This window comes from Anomaloglossus baeobatrachus, chromosome 4 (genome assembly GCF_048569485.1).
Source record: "Anomaloglossus baeobatrachus isolate aAnoBae1 chromosome 4, aAnoBae1.hap1, whole genome shotgun sequence".
In the NCBI taxonomy this organism is placed as follows: Eukaryota; Metazoa; Chordata; class Amphibia; order Anura; family Aromobatidae; genus Anomaloglossus; species Anomaloglossus baeobatrachus.
The window spans coordinates 109,943,088-109,959,585 of record NC_134356.1 but is presented as its reverse complement, the minus strand read 5'-3'; the positions used below and the strand labels follow the sequence as shown (position 1 = coordinate 109,959,585).

General features: G+C 43.9%; 1 long non-coding RNA gene across 1 annotated transcript; it reads right to left on the bottom strand.

The window, feature by feature from the left end:
• Positions 1–11,271: 11,271 nt before the first annotated feature.
• On the bottom strand, positions 11,272–15,888 carry LOC142301274 (uncharacterized). The gene is made up of 4 exons (XR_012752735.1): positions 15,862–15,888; positions 14,644–14,727; positions 14,484–14,549; positions 11,272–11,336 (listed from the first exon to the last, which is right to left on the bottom strand). It is a non-coding gene; the product is annotated as an uncharacterized LOC142301274 (long non-coding RNA).
• Between the last annotated feature and the right edge of the window lie 610 nt (positions 15,889–16,498).

The following is a 16,498-nucleotide window of genomic DNA, read 5'->3' as shown; positions in this document are numbered from 1 at the left end:
GGATTGAATCCGCAGCACAGGTTAGCCCGAGGTTTCTGGGCCCCTCTGCTGCGAATTTCAGTCCGCAGCCGCCCCAGAAAATGGCGCTCTCATAGATTCACCATCTTCTGGCGCTGTATCCAACTCTTCCAGCAGCCCTGAAGCCGGGTGGCTTGCTGGGTAATAATGAGTTAATACTAGCTATGTTTTACTAACTAGTATTAAGCCAGAGATTCTTAATGTCAGGCACGTTTGACCCAGCCATTAAGAATCTCCAATAAAGGGTTAAAAAAACACCACACAGAGAAAAAATACTTTAGTAGAAATAAATACACAGACACACTTAGAGACTCCATCTTTATTACCCCCTGTCAGCCCTCCACGATCCCTGGTCTTCTGTCTTCTTTCTCCTTCAACACATGCAGCTCTGTCTGCTCCATCAGACAGCAGTGCATTGGAGAAAGGACGCTGTGCTCCGTGCAGAAATCACTCTGTGAGAGTGACCACAGGCTCCCGGCACTAAGTGGTGGCACGGCTTGCAACGGTGCTCCGATCACGTGATTCCGGTGCTGCTGCGTGCTGGTAGCGGGACGTCTCCGTCACCGCTACCAAGCGCGTTGCTATGGCAACGGTGATCTCCGTTATTGACTGGCTGTGTCACCGGTCATGAGCCGGCTTCTGCGGACGCTGGTAACCATGGTAAACATCGGATAACCAAGAAGCCCTTTCCTTGGTTACCCGATGTTTACCGTAGTTACCAGCGTCCGCCGCTCTCACGCTGTCAGTGCCGGCTCCCTGCTGCCAGCTCACATAGCCAGACTACACATCGGGTTAAATTAACCCGATGTGTACTCTGGCTAGGAGTGCAGGGAGCCAGCGCTAAGTGGTGTGCGCTGGTAACCAAGGTAAATATCGGGTTGGTTACCCGATATTTACCTTAGTTACCAAGCGCAGCATCGCTTCCACGCGGCGCTGCTGGCTGGGGGCTGGTCACTGGTTGCTGGTGAGATCAGCCTGACAGCTCACCAGCAACCCGTGTAGCGACGCTCCAGCTATCCCTGCCAGGTCAGGTTGCTGGTGGGATCGCTGGAGCGTCGCTTAGTGTGACGGTACCTTAATGGAACGGGGAAGCAGAGCGGGGAGTCGACCCATGTGCTAGAGCATGTCGCCGGTACACGGCGATACACAAACGTGCACCGTGTAATAGAGAGATGCAATGACAGGTACTAGCATGACGTGTCATAGTCATGTGACCAGTCTGTAGCCAATGAGATAATAGACACGTGACTGGTCACATGGCTATTTTGACGTCACGATAGGTCCTGCATCACTGCTGGCAGTCCTGGTTACCGGGAAGATTCAGCGATCATCGGATGGAATAGCGGCAGGAGACAGAGTGCAGGACAGATCACGGGGACAGGTAAGTGTTATGGCAATGTTTATTAACTGTATGTGTACATTTATAATGTGTTTTTATGTGTTTGTGATTGCCTCCCATTGTTTCCTATGGGGTTCGAGTGGTTCGCCGAACTGGTTCGCCGACCCGAACTCGAACCAGACATCGGTTCGGCAAACCGAACTAGAGCTGAACTGCGGCCGGTTCGCTCATCTCTAATGGTGGTACCATAGGGTCATCATACTGTGTGTGTGGAGGGTACTGTGGAAGAATTTACTGTGGGGGATCATACAGTGTTTGGGGGGCACTTTTGTGGCCATCATATTTTATGGGTGCAATGATAGGGGAATCTAGGGGCTTCAATAAGAGGAAATTACTTGGTAAGGGCTGCAAAGTTGTGACATATGCTCTCCTGTTACCCAGCCGAATATTATTATTATTTATTTATTTTTTTGAAGGGGGCCCAATTAGAAATTCTGCTATGGGGCTCCATGATTTCTTTGTACGTCTTTGCCGCTTGCTAAGCTGTCTAGCAGCAGCAGCAGCAGTGCCTAAGCTTTTACAATCATAAAATGGTGACAACGTCGCATGTCTACATTTTATATGCAGATGGACATGTGAATTAGGCGGCCAGAATTACAATTTTTTTGGCCCCCACAACATTAAAATAAAATGCAATAAGAGGTGATCAAAATGTCGCATCCACCCCAAAATAGTATCAATAAAAACAACATCTCAGGATTAAAAAAAATAAGCCATCACACAGCCCTAGATCCCTAAAATTGAAAAAGTTACGGAGCCAAGAGCAAATTTATTTATTTATTTTTTATTTTTTTTTTACAAATTTCTGCATTTTTTTCACCAACTAGATAAAAGAAAAAATATACTTTTAGGTATCTACGCAATCATACTGCCAGCTCATTTTTACCATATCGTGAACATGGTAAATAACTCACCCCCCCAAAAAAAAAAAAGAAAAATGATGGCACTGCTCTTTTTTCTTTTTGTACAACGAGTCTTACAAAAAACAAACCCTCATACAGTTATGTTGATGGAAAAATGAGAAAGCTATGATTCTTGGAAGAAGGGGAGGAAAAAACGAAAGCAAAAGAGGAAATCGCTAAGTGATGAAGAGTTAATGGTGCAGCAGTGGTGTTAAAAAAACCATTAAACAGTGCCTATACGCCTGCTTTAAAATAAGATCTCCATCCTACATCAACTCTCCCTCAATAAATTCAAGAGTGCTGAGCATCGTCTCACCAGGTCTCATATAAGACCCGCTGTTGAGATGTGGCTGGTCAATCACAGTAATACCAGTAGCCAATATAGCTATAGCATTACCATAAATAGCAGGCAATCCCCGCATATAGATTGGCTGCCTAATAGTCTTGAAACATGTGGGGCAGGGACTCGAGCATGGTGCCCGAGCACACGTGATACTTAATCAAGTAATGTATGTGTGACGCCCTGGCAAAACCACGTAGTCACAGAGGTTGTACAAATCTCTCAGGTACAAGACTCCATCCTCTTTGGCAAACCAACACAAAACCCACACCCAGGTGCACAACACCAGCCAGTCTAGTCACCCCACATGACAATAGGGACACACCAGTGGGCGGGACCAGGTGTATGGGAGCGCCCACCTAGGGACCCTGAGGTGTCAGTGGCGGGAACACAAGAGAACAGTCTAGACAGTCTAGAGTTGAGTACTGACAGTTGAAGTGGAGGAGTGTGAAGTGACAGCAGAGTCAGGGGTTGGGGCCCCTCGACTACCGGACAAGGTGGCAGCAAGCAGGACCACAGGCGATGGAGATCCAGTCGTGGGAGACCTTAAGTGGACCAGTCCAGGGTTGTAGCCCACCTGTGCCGACAGCGGGAATCCGGTATGGAGGCCGTGCACAGTCTGGGTGCCTGGACCCTGGGGCGAGGAAGGTTACAAGCCCCTTGTCAATTGACCAGTCGGGGACAAGGTTTCAGGCCTTGTTCCACAGTAAGTCCAGAGAGCGAAACGGAAGCTCAATGCGGGGATAGAGTGTCCGCCAGAACCCACAGAGATCCGAACGGTCAGATTTCACGGGCCACAGCTCCCAACATACACAGTACCGGGAGTGGACTTCCCCGTTCCAAGCGGAGTTGTCCCATTGAAGACACAAACACTGAGTGCAGGAGGAAGGGACCCCTGTTTGCTACACCAGGGTGTGGGACCTGAGTACACCCGCCGGAGGCAACCAGTGACTGGCAATTTGGTTCACCACTGGACTCCGTGTGCAATTCTTTGGAACTGTGAGTATACCATCCATCCCTGGTCCAACCCTGCATGACAATCTCCGCAGCCACCACTCCCGTTCACCTGGGCCCCGGGACTACACCTCCCATACCCGTGGAGGGGATTCCAACCTGCTGCCTCGCTCCATCAGCCCCGGGCGTCCCATCACCAGGCAGCGGCGGTGCTACCAACTCTCACCACAACCCACGGGTGGCATCACTGACAAACTAATCCCCTGTAAATACCAACTTTCCTACGGTTGTGAGGACGGACGGCTGCACGAGCCCGGGTCCGGCTACCACTCGAGCCACAGTAACGTACCTGGATCTGAGCAGCCCCTGCAGCGGCCCGGCCTCTGTCCGCAACATATGTACCTGAGCACCCCGATGCTCAATCAAGTATTGAGCAGTGGTGACTACACTCGTTCATCACTAGTTTTATTCAATGTATATGTTACACGGTGTTTGGTTCTAAACTCGCAGAGTGTCATGGCAGCATTAGATGTTGTTCAGACTACAGACTCTAACTCCTCACTATGCTTTCTCTGGGCTTATGAGTTGCACAAGCAGGCTCAGGTGTCAACCAGCTGTGTGCTCATTAGAGATTGGACTAGCAGGAGTTAATTTCTGCTAGCCTGTTGGTTACCTTTTGTATCACATGTTGCAGGAGGCCAATCACAGTTACTCTACTCTTTTTTAAAATGGAGGAATTTGGCCATGCCAACTATAGATTTTTGCTAAACCAATCTGTGTGCTGTTGTGTTCCAGTAACTGGTGATTGACAGCGTGTTGTTTTTTGTGATGTGGAGTTCCTCCTGTCTTTTGGTTATTTCCTCCCTGTTCTTTGTTTTCCTCCTTATCATTTGTTTTCTAACTCCGTGTGGGCATGCTGTGTGAGACAGTTTTGGTTTCCCCTGTTTGTCTATCACTGTTTGTATTAAAACGCACCTGTCCATCCCCCCCCCTTCCTTGGGTAGGGAGGGAGGGGGTATTAGATTGGGGATGGTCAGGAGCAGGGTCAAGCTAGCAGCTTAGACAGGGCCGGCGCCAGCACCCGGCAAACCCGGTCAAATGCCGGGGCCCTGAGCTGCCGGGGGGGCCCACTCGCGGGGGCAGGAGTGGCACACCGCTACTCAGGGGGGCCCGGTGGCCGCGCTGTCACCGCCCCCGCCGAGGATCGCGCTTTCAATTGCATCGGCATCGCAGGTGCCGATACAATTGAGAGCAATGATGAGAGAGGGAGCGGCGCGCTCTCTCTCTTATCATTCTCCCCGCTGTGACTGTCGGCGTTCTTCTGACAGCTCTGCAGCAGAGCGCGGTGACGTCATCACTGCGCGCCTGCAGAGAGGTCAGAGCGAGCGACAGCAATGGACGATGCGCCGAGGAGACCGGATCAGCGGGGGAACGAGGAGAAGTGAGCCGCCCCTCTACTGACACTGGGCTCCCCTGACTCACAGGCCGGCCACTACACAGCGGCACTAGTACACATAGGGGCCCGGCAGCCGCTCTGCGTCTATGTGTAGTGCTGCTGTGTAGTGGCCGACCTGTGAGTCAGGGGAGCCCAGTGTCAGTAGAGGGGTCCCTGACCTGGAGAGGCCACCAGCCATGTCTGAGCTGCAGGAGAGCTCCTGACCTGCACAGCAGACGGAATCTCCATCCTGCAGGACCTGCGATGATGTCACGCCCATGTGACTGTGTGGGAGGAGACACAGGATGCCGGGCAGAAAGCAAGAGAACTGAATCCTGAAGGAGATTTGGACACATGATGACTGGTAATAAGAAAAGAGGGGACATGAGGGGGAGGGGGGCTGCAGGGTGAGGGGCATATGAGGGCTGCAGACTGACAGAAGGATGTGAAGGGGTGCAGAGTGTTTGAGAGGGGAAAGTTGGGGTACAGGCAGGGTGAGATATGTGAGCAGGGTGTGTGAGATATGGGGGTGTATTGTGTGTGATATGGGGGGTGCAGGCTGTATGGGAAGCAGGTATGTGACATATGGGGGTGTAGTGTGTGAGATCTGGGGGGTGCAGGCTGTATGGGAAGCAGTGTGTGTGTGTGGGATATGGGGGGTGCAGGCCGTATGGGGAGCAGTGTGTGTGTGTGTGTGATATGGGGGGTGCAGGCTGTATGGGAAGCAGGGTGTGAGAGATATGGGGGTGTAGGCTGTATGGGAAGCAGGGTGTGTGAGATATGGGGGTGTAGTGTGTGTGATATGGGGGTGCAGGCTGTATGGGGAGCAGGGTATGCGACATATGGGGGTGTAGTGTGTGGGATATGGGGGGTGCAGGCTGTATGGGGAGCAGTGTGTGTGTGATATGGGGGGTGCAGGCTGTATGGGAAGCAGGGTATGTGACATATGGGGGTGTAGTGTGTGAGATCTGGGGGGTGCAGGCTGTATGGGAAGCAGTGTGTGTGTGTGGGATATGGGGGGTGCAGGCTGTATGGGGAGCAGTGTGTGTGTGTGTGTGATATGGGGGGTGCAGGCTGTATGGGAAGCAGGGTGTGAGAGATATGGGGGTGTAGTGTGTGTGATATGGGGGTGCAGGCTGTATGGGAAGCAGGGTGTGTGAGATATGGGGGTGTAGTGTGTGTGATATGGGGGTGCAGGGTGTGTGACATATGGGGGCAGGGGCGTAACTACCGCAGTCGCAGGGGTCGGAAGGAGAAGAGAGGTACTTGTTTTTTATTTTGCTGGCTGCATGACACATGGAGGCCTGGAGGGGCCTGGCTGCATGATACATGGAGGTCTATGGGACTGCATAATAAACATGAAGGACAACTTATACATGGACTAGGGGTGCATTATACATGGAGGAGTATGGGGCTGCATAATACAATATGATGATTTATGGCGCTACATTATAATACATATAGCACTATGGGGGCTACATTATAATAAATGGAGAAATATGGAGGCTACCTTACACATGGACACACATGGGTGTGCGTTATAAAACATGGAGGACTGTGGTGCAGTATAATATATGGAGTACTATGGGGTGAATTATAATACATGGAGAACTATGGGGGTGCATTATAATATATGACGGGTTATGTGGGACCCTTTATATTATACGGAAGGCTATGTGGGGGCCATTATAGTATTTGGAGATCTATATATAAGGAGGACAAAGATACAAGCAGGGGATGGGAATGTTTTGTGCTGAGGGAAAAAGGCTCTTTCCCTCAGCACCCAGCTTTCCCATGGTCTGCTATACATCTCTCAGCACCCAGCTTTCCCATGCTCTGCTATACATCTCTCAGCACCCAGCTTTACTCTGTTATGGGAAAGCTGGGTGCTGAGGGAAAGATGGATATCAGAACATGAGAAAGCTGGGTACTGATAGAGGGATTTCAGATCATGGGAAACCTGGGTGCTGAGGGTAATAGCCAAGTGTCAGCATCATTATCCTGTACCCCGAGTGTCAGTGTCATTATCCCGCACCCTAAGTGTCGGTGTTGGTGGAGGGGGGCCCCGGTCCAAATTTTGCACCAGGGCCCATCAAACTCTAGTTACGCCACTGAGTATTAATCACTGTATTCTACATGAGGGTGCCTACTGCTATCTGGCTCTGCACTGTGCTATATACAGGCTATGCTATATACAAGCTGTATGCTACATGAGGGTGCCTACTGCTATCTGGCTCTGCACTGTGCTATATACAGGCTATGCTATATACAAGCTGTATGCTACATGAGGGTGCCTAATGCTATCTGGCTCTGCACTGTGCTGTCTGGGTCTGCATTGTACTATATAGGTCTGTGTACTACATGAGGATACCTAATGCTATCTGGCTCTGCACTGTGTTATATAGGTGCTGTGTACTACATGAGGGTGCCTAATGCTATCTGGCTCTGCACTGTGGTATTTAGGGGCTGTGTACTACATGAGGGTGCCTATTGCTATCTGGGTCTGCATTGTGCTATATGTGTGCTGTATACTACATGAAGGTGCCTAATGCTATCTGGGTCTGCATTGTGCTATATGGGGGCTGCATAGTGCATACGGGGGCTACATAATACTATATGGAGGACAATGGGGGCTTCATAACACAATATGGGGGCTGCATACTACTATACCCCCAGAGTTGTATGTCCCCTCCACCCAGGTGCTGTATGTCCCCCCCCCCCACCCCAGAGCTGTATACACCCAGAGCTGCATGTCAACCCCCCACCTCACAGCTGCCCCCCCCACCTCAGTCACTGCCCTCCTCTAGAGCTGTATACCCCTTTCCTCAGTAATATGTATTCCCCCCAGTAATGTGTTTGTCCCCAGCCTCTCTTGTGATGTATATACTGCAGTGTTAGTGTGCCCTATGTGCGGCCATGTCTGTTAGACAAGCCGGGAGGTGAATGAGGCTGTTGCCGGCTTCCCAATATTAGAAATATATATACAGGATAAATATATAAAAATAATGTGTGTGTGTGTGTGTGTGTGTGTGTGTGTGTGTGTGTATGATGTGTATCTATCTGGCAGTGTATATGACTGTGTCTAGATTTGTCTATTTATGTGTTTTTGTGAATTTCTCTTTAAATAAGTATGTGTACGTATGCCTGTATGTGTATGTATATGTGCATGTCTGTGTGTGGATGGGGCCCATTGAGACTCTTTCGCCCAGGGCCCACAAAAACCTGGAGCCGGCCCTGGGCTTAGAGATCCTCATCATCAGAGGTAACTCTGAGATAATATATAACCAGAGCCCCATAGTCTGGGGGCTTGTGTAGGAGCCTTGGTCCTCACTCTCCCTTAATTATCATGATAGTACATAAGATAAGCATGGGGTCAGGAATGCAGTTATTCATATTGAACAGGTTTTCCTTTATAATCTTAAAAGGTTCATTGAGAAATCCTTATATGTTAGATGATCACCTTGACAAATAATTAAATCCACAATGTGTGTGTTTTTACAACCACTTTGCAGTTTTAAATATTTGAACATTTTAGACAGATACCTGAATGTTGATATAAAAAATACCCCAAATAATAAAGCAATATACACATTTTTATATTTGATGCTTTATATTTATTTGCAACAAACTGACAAAGTAAGGTTAATGTGTGCAACATTTACAACTGAGATTCGATGAAACATATTTTTGTGATGCAAATGACTCCAAATTGTATGACGAATTCTTAGTTATATTTTCATTCATCATGTCTTGATGGGCTGAGGCAATGTGGAACTGTAAAATAATTTAGAAAATAAATATTGTATAAGCTTGGAAATTAAAATTGAGCTTAGAAAATTTCTCAGAATAAGAGAGATGAGAGTTTATGTCATTTAAGAGCTGATTTATTGCATTTTTATATTATTTTAAATAATAATCCTACTTTAATGAATGGCTCAATTTCAACAGCTAAGAAGACAGTGATACCTGCGTTTTACCCTCTGATAATATTTATCAACACATTTCTGTAACATTTCAAGTGTTAGTGTATATAGTTTGATCACGGAGCGGGGCCTAGTTCACACGTGGCATCTGCCTCTAAGGGTACGTGCTGGAGCTGGGGCTGGTCCACACGTGGCATCTGCCTCTAAGGGTACGTGCTGGAGCAGGGCCTGGTTCACACATGGTATCTGCCTCTAAGGGTATGTGCCGGAGTAGGGCCTAGTTCACACGTGGCATCTGCCTCTAAGTGTATGTGCCGGAGCGGGGCCTAGTTCACACGTGGCATCTGCCTCTAAGGGTACGTGCTGGAGCTGGGGCTGGTTCACACATGGCATCTGCCTCTAAGGGTACGTGCTGGAGCAGTGCCTGGTTCACACGTGGCATCTGCCTCTAACGGTGCATGCTGGAGCAGGTCCTGGTTCACATATGACCTCTGCCTCTAAGGGTACATGCCTCTGATGAGTTTTTATTGCATTTTTGACATATCACATTTCAGTTCAAACAAAGAGGGTAGGATTTTCAAAAATTTCATGCCCACTGTGCTTATTTTCTAAGCTGTGTAAAGTGACCTGTGGTTCGTTTTTCTAATCCGCAGCATGTCAATTTCTCTTCGGGTATGTAAAGTTTTCTGTGCAGTATTTCCCCATAAACTTGCATTAGATACCGAAATCCCGCAGGTGAAAATGCACGTGTTGTTAGTGCATTTCCAAATTGGAAATGCATCAAAAACGCATGTAATTCACACATAAAAATGTCAATAACAGAAGTTTCCAAAAACAAAGCAGCTTTATTTAAAGCATGACACACCAAACAGAGACAAAAACCGCATGGTCAAAAACGCAATCAAATTTTTGTCTTTAACCAGTGCAACTTTTCAGTTGTAAAAGTCTCAACCTCTATTAAAAGTTGCAAAAAATGCTCCAAATTGAAAATATTCCACAAATCTTACTCTATGGTGGAGGTAGGGAGTGGGCGTTTGTGTGTGTATGGGGGGAGCACTGAGGTGCACCTAAAAAATCAGACTTTTTTGCATTTCATGAATCTGTTATGATATTTAGGTAATCATAGCATCTACTGAAAATATAAAACAGACTTAAAAAAGAAAGACAACTTAAAAAAGTGGCACAAGAGGCATAGAGAATAAGGTAAAAATACTATAGAAACTAAACAGGAGCAAATTACTGCAGAAAACTGGAGAAACGATAATGATGAATCAAGGTCAGTGTCCTTACTTGAATAAAGTCATGAGTAAATTACATGTGTATAGACTCACAATAAACTATGCTAAGGGCTCGAGAAAAACGAGAAAAACTGACAGTGTCATCAGTGATTTATTGGTGTAGTTTTGATAAAATACTGTTGTATTTGGTATAACTCTGGAAAAATCTCTGAGACTTATTTGCGGGAACACAGACAGTTCTCACATGGATGAGCTCTGTATAGCACCCGTCCTCAATATTGATTAACATTCTGTATACAGTGTGCTTTAGCAGAATGCTAATTTAAGGTGGTGGGCAGGGATAGACATAGTTCATGAAGTGCTGTAGGGTTGCTCAATTGTAATCATCAGGTTTGCTCATTGATAAAATGCTACAGTTTTTGATAAACAAATTGTTTTATCAAACTACAGCAATCAGCCTAGTAGGTGAATCGGGGTTTGGGCCCCTACACCATACTCAGATGAGACCGCAAAACCTGGTGACAAAGTCATTTTATATTTGCCAAAAACAAGAGAATGAAAGCTTATCTGTACACAAGAAAGACAATTACAGATAGTAGGATTTTGTAAAGGAAGGCTAAATTGCAAAAACAGGGTCACCAAATTATTTTAACTAGAGTTTTGAGAAGTAAAGAGAGGGAAAACGAAAGAAAGAACTATGAATGTTACACCTGAATTCCATGTGTAATGTACTTAATGAGAGTAAAAAGAAAACTAATTTTCTAAGTGAGCTATTATATTGATCATTTCAATTTTGTTTAAAAAAAAGTAATGAAAATGATTACCTTTTATTAACCCTTTTTTAATCCACCAGTTAATCCACCAAGTGAACCGAATAGTCCATTGACACCACTGGTAACCCCACTAGCTACTCCACCGACAGTATTACCAAGTCCACCAGCTAGTCCAAGGGCAGCATTGGTAGCACCATTAACTATTCCACCAGCAGCATTGGCAAGTCCACTAGCTACTCCAAGGGCAGCATGGGTAGCACCACTAGCTAGTCCAGTGGCAGCACCAACAACTCCTTGAAAAATATTAGGAAAAGCATTACTGATACAACCAAGGCCCACATTTAAGCCACCATCCTGTAAAGAAAATAAAACACAATGTTACTATGTATGGAACAGTCATATGGTAACTAATTAAATTTATATGTTTTAAAATATATGTCATCCATAGAAGTAAGTGAATCAATTTGATATGAAGTAAATGTAAAGTCAAATTTTAGGTAATTCACAAGTATCGGTGAAGTCGAACAATTTGCAATTAGATTTGCACACATCGGTAAAAAATGCGAACAGCCTTTCTACACCTTACACGAGAAGTCTGACCTGACCCCATGTGGGACCTCAGGGGCTTTTCCAAAATACCTTGCACATTACATCAAATCGGTGTTTGCAACATATTTTATGAGTTTTTGATGCAATAGGAAATATTAGGTTTCCCCCTGTTTTGTAATTGCAAATCTGTTCACTTTCCAGTTATAGTTAGTAGCTGAGCCACAAGGTCATTCAAGCCTTTATTGATTAAAGGTTCTTTGCTGTATTTGTATTAGCCGTCTGCTATGCCCAGAATATCCTTCTGTTGGGTTGTTACCCAGACCTGTGCCTGATACCTATTGCTCAATGTATTTTGCCTGTCTTGCTTTGTTTGACTATGCTATTCATGTTACATGCCTGCTAGATTTCAATATAAATATATTGCTTTCATAGGTGTGTGGGAAGATGGTGGGACTACATGGGCATTACTGCAAGTCCTCGCATGACACTTAAAAAAGAGAGAAGAACTTTCAGCTCACCTGACACTTGGCTCACGCTCGCAGCACAGTGGGAGCAGAGTGTCATATGACTGTGGTGCAATGCTGCGATCAGACCACATCTGCGGGGGGAGAGCCGGCACTGCGAAGGGGAGGGCCAACATTTTTCTCACCATCTCCTCCATTGCCGGCTGATTGCAATTGATTGCCTCGCATTGCACTCCGCTGTAATATGAGTGCAATGCAATGTTTCACTCGCACCCATAGACTTGTATGGGTACGAGTGAAACAGGTTCCACCATGCAGCATGCTGCAATTGTTTTCTCCATCCGATTAGGGCTGAGAAGAAAAATGCTCATGGGAGCTGCCCCATAGAGTAAAATTGGTCTGAGGGGAATGCAATTTTTAATCGCATTCCACTCGCTCCATATTACTTGCTGTGTTTGCTAGGCAAAGAGCTATGTTTTCATTAGACAACCATTTTCCCACAAATAAGCTTTTACTTGGGGAATGTGAAAAGAAGAAAAAAAAATAATTTTCTCTATCTGTAAAAAGATTAAATTGCAAATTATGTAGCATACAGTTCCCTCTCAATTTAGGGATATGTTCACACACAATGGGATTTTCTTTTATAGAAATTACAGAACATATATTTACGCCAATTTTGCATTTGTACAAAGTGAATGTATGTGTAATGGTTATATTCATGCATAATGTGTAAATGGGTTTGTAAGGTATACACGTGTGTGTATCATGAGCATGTGTAATTATATATATATATATATATATATATATATATATATATATATATATATATATATATATATATTATACACACAGAGTATATATATATATATGTATATACTGTATATACACTGTGTATGTGTGTATATATACAGTATATGTCCAATGTTAATATGCATGCGTGTATCATGTGCGTATTTACATCCAATGATAATATGCATTTGTGCATTCATACTGTGTGTGTATATGTATGAAGATTTAGTATTTTTTAAAATGACAATATTATTGGTGCAGTAAGAAATAAGTAGGGGTAGACAACGTTTGATCCAGCACTAGCGTAATTAAAATATAATTTATGTATAATCATTAAAAGGAGTCCTTAGAAAAGTTAAAATTAAAGGGAAGTCCAAGGAATGAATACAGGACAGGCAACTGATGCGTTTCGGACGAACAATGACTAAGGTCAAGCTCAACTGAAACACTTCAGCTTGCCTTCCCTGTATTCATTCCATGAATTTCCAATGAATTATTACTATTCTGGACTTGTTTTAATGATTATAAATAAATTGAGATATTAATATAGTTGATGCTGGATGAAACCTTGTTTACTTGCTTCCTATGAAACATGTGGACACCAGCCATGAAGATCTGTGCACCTGCATTTGCTAATCATGGCCATTCCTTGGTGAGCTGATATGCGTTGGATTTGGTTTTGAGCTGATAGAACATTTTCTTCCTTTGCATTAAGATATACTTTGCAGAAAAGTATAACTTGACACCAAACTTATACAAATTCAATGTCTTTTAATGTGTTAATAGTTAAATGAAACTTTCTGCATTGGGATATCTTTGTGTGTTAGTTTAAGAAAATCTTTATCTGTTAATACATGTGTGTATAGACATGGGGTCTGACAGACGTGAGCCAACATTCTGCACATAGGCCCCTGGAGGATGCTATCTGCCATTGACTCTGACTATATGGGATTTGTTAGTCGATTATCTTGGAATTTATAGGCGGCTTGTTATTAGTCTATTTCATTGAATTATATAGGACTGCATAGAACACGTAAACACTAAAGTTGAGCGAGTAACTCACTATTCTGTCTAATACTTGCGTATTCGTTCCGAATAGCATGTGCAATGCAAGTCAATGGGGAAAAACATGCAAAGTAACGAGTAACCCGAATTCCGCCCTATTTGCTATAAGTCAATGGGGAAAAACTCGCAAAGTAACAAGTTTTTCCCCACTGACTTGGATTGTACATGCTATTCGGAATGAATACACAAGTATTAGACAGTACTCATTATGAGTACAGAGAGTACGAATAGCTAGATACTCTCTCAACTCTAGTAAACACAAAATGCCTGGAAGGTGTACATAAAGAGAATTTAAGGACCATATAAGTGAATATTGTGAATTTTTGTGTCTACAATGTGATCTACTTGCTGATACTGTAAATCTGAAGACTATGGAAGCATAAAAGGAAAATCTATAATAAATTGGTGCACCGGTCAGTCTGACTGTGAAGTAAAGAAATGTATTGTAAATTTGTCAAAATTTCCACATTTTTATCCAGGATATCAATGTTGTACTATGCGTGTATTGTTATATGTCACTTTGTCCTGTATATGTTTGACTAGGTTGAATACAGAATAATGAAGTAGAGTAAAAAAATGTAACGGACATAACCCCTACATAAAAATAAAATAGCTTAAATGTTAATGTTCTTACATATATGGTGTTCACTGTTTGGAAAACCGCAAACATTTCCACATTAGCTTGTTTTATATGTGGATTCTATAGAGAGAAGAAAACAATACATATTTTCTTTATCATTCTGTGCTTGAAAAGTGAAATACAGTTGTTGTGTACTCGCAATAAGTTGACTTACCATCACAGCACAAGTAGTTTCGAAAAAGTGATTAATCAATCCACGAGATCTCAAATGTACAACGAGAACTTCAATCTCATTATGCTAAAATAATAAATAAGGAATTTAATAGTAATTCAATACATTTAAGATTTACTGAAGAAACAAATGTGCAAAAGGTGATATTACAAATTCATATAGGTCATAAGGATAGGTCAACATATGATGCCATAAAGATGCAGTACAGCATAGACAACCCCAATGCCCAATGTTTGCGTGGGTTTCCTCCGAATACTCTGGTTTCCACCCACACTCCAAAGACATATTCATAGGCAATTTACATTGTGAGCCCCGATGGGGACAGTGATGATGTTTGTAAAGTGCTGTAGAATATGTTATGCCATGGAAGAAAGCATAATAAACAATATGGAATATTTTGAATGTGTTATAAAGTTATCCAGAGGAAGAGCTATTTTTTACTGTCACACCCCTTTTTGCTAACAAGAGGGGGATTCTAATGAGAAGGCTGACAAATTTAACATCTATGGCTGAGACCACACGGGGATTAGTGAGAGTGCTCGCATGACACTTGGCTCACACTCACAGCACAGCAGCAGCCAAGTGTCATGCGACTGTGGTCCGATCATGTGATCAGACCACAGCTGCCGAGGGGAGGGCTGGCGCTGCGGAGGAGAGGAAAGGATATATCTCCCCATCGCCTCCGTTGCCAGCTGATGCAAGAATCGCATTGCACTTTGCTGTAATGCGAGTGCAATGCGATGTTCTCTCACCCCCATAGACTTGAGAGGGTGCGAGTGAAACAGGATGGCATTGCACCCGCAGCATGCTGAAATTGTTTTCTTGGTCCGATTAGGGCTGAGAAAAAAAATGCTCATGGGAGCTGCCCCATAGAGTAATATTGGTCCGAGTGGAATGCAATTTTTTATCGCATTCCACTTGCTCTGTATTACTCGCCATGTGTGCTGACCCTAAAACATAATTTCTTGCCTTTGTAAGCTTATAAACTGAAATATACTATGAAAGCCTCAATAAACACAAACTTAAGCCTGTAGCAATAGGGAGGGTCAATTATTGGATATTACCTCTTTGATACTGTATTAGGTAACAGTAGAGATGGTAATAATATATAAGTAATAGGAAACTATATTTGTAGATGAATCATGAAACAGTTAAAATTTGTCGTAAAAAAGGTAGCAATAGAAAACTGACTCCACTTACGTCACATGCGTTTGCGATCAATTGAACTTGGAATTTAACTTTCTGAAATAAAGCATTGCAACTCATTTTATTTAAGAGAATCATTCTAAAGCATCTTAATCAATGATGTATTTCTAAATGGTTATTTTTCTCTATAATGAGTTTAACTATACAGTACTTATGAATAAAAGCAATCATTTACTGAGTAATATATCTCAGCTATAATATAAGATGGATGGACACATAACTATCTAATATATAAAGCTGAATGTGTGTGTGTATGTGTGTGTGTGTGTGTGTGTGTGTATGTGTGTGTGTGTGTGTGTATGTCTGGGATTGGCATCTGCACCGTCGCAGCTACAGCCACAAAATTTTGCACACTCACACGTCTGGACCCCGAGAGCATCATAGGCTATGTTGTGAGGTGAAATTTTAACCCCGAGCGTTTCAATTTACCAATTAATTTTGCCCCTATCTACATAATGGGGAAAAAGTGAAATGAAAAGTGTATCTGCACCGTCACATTTACAGTCACGAAATTTTGCACAGACACCTCATGTGACCCAGGGAACATCGCAGACTATGTTTTGACGGGAAAATTTAACCCCGCATTTCCAAATTACTCTACAAAAAACATGCCTCCATTAAAGTAAATGGA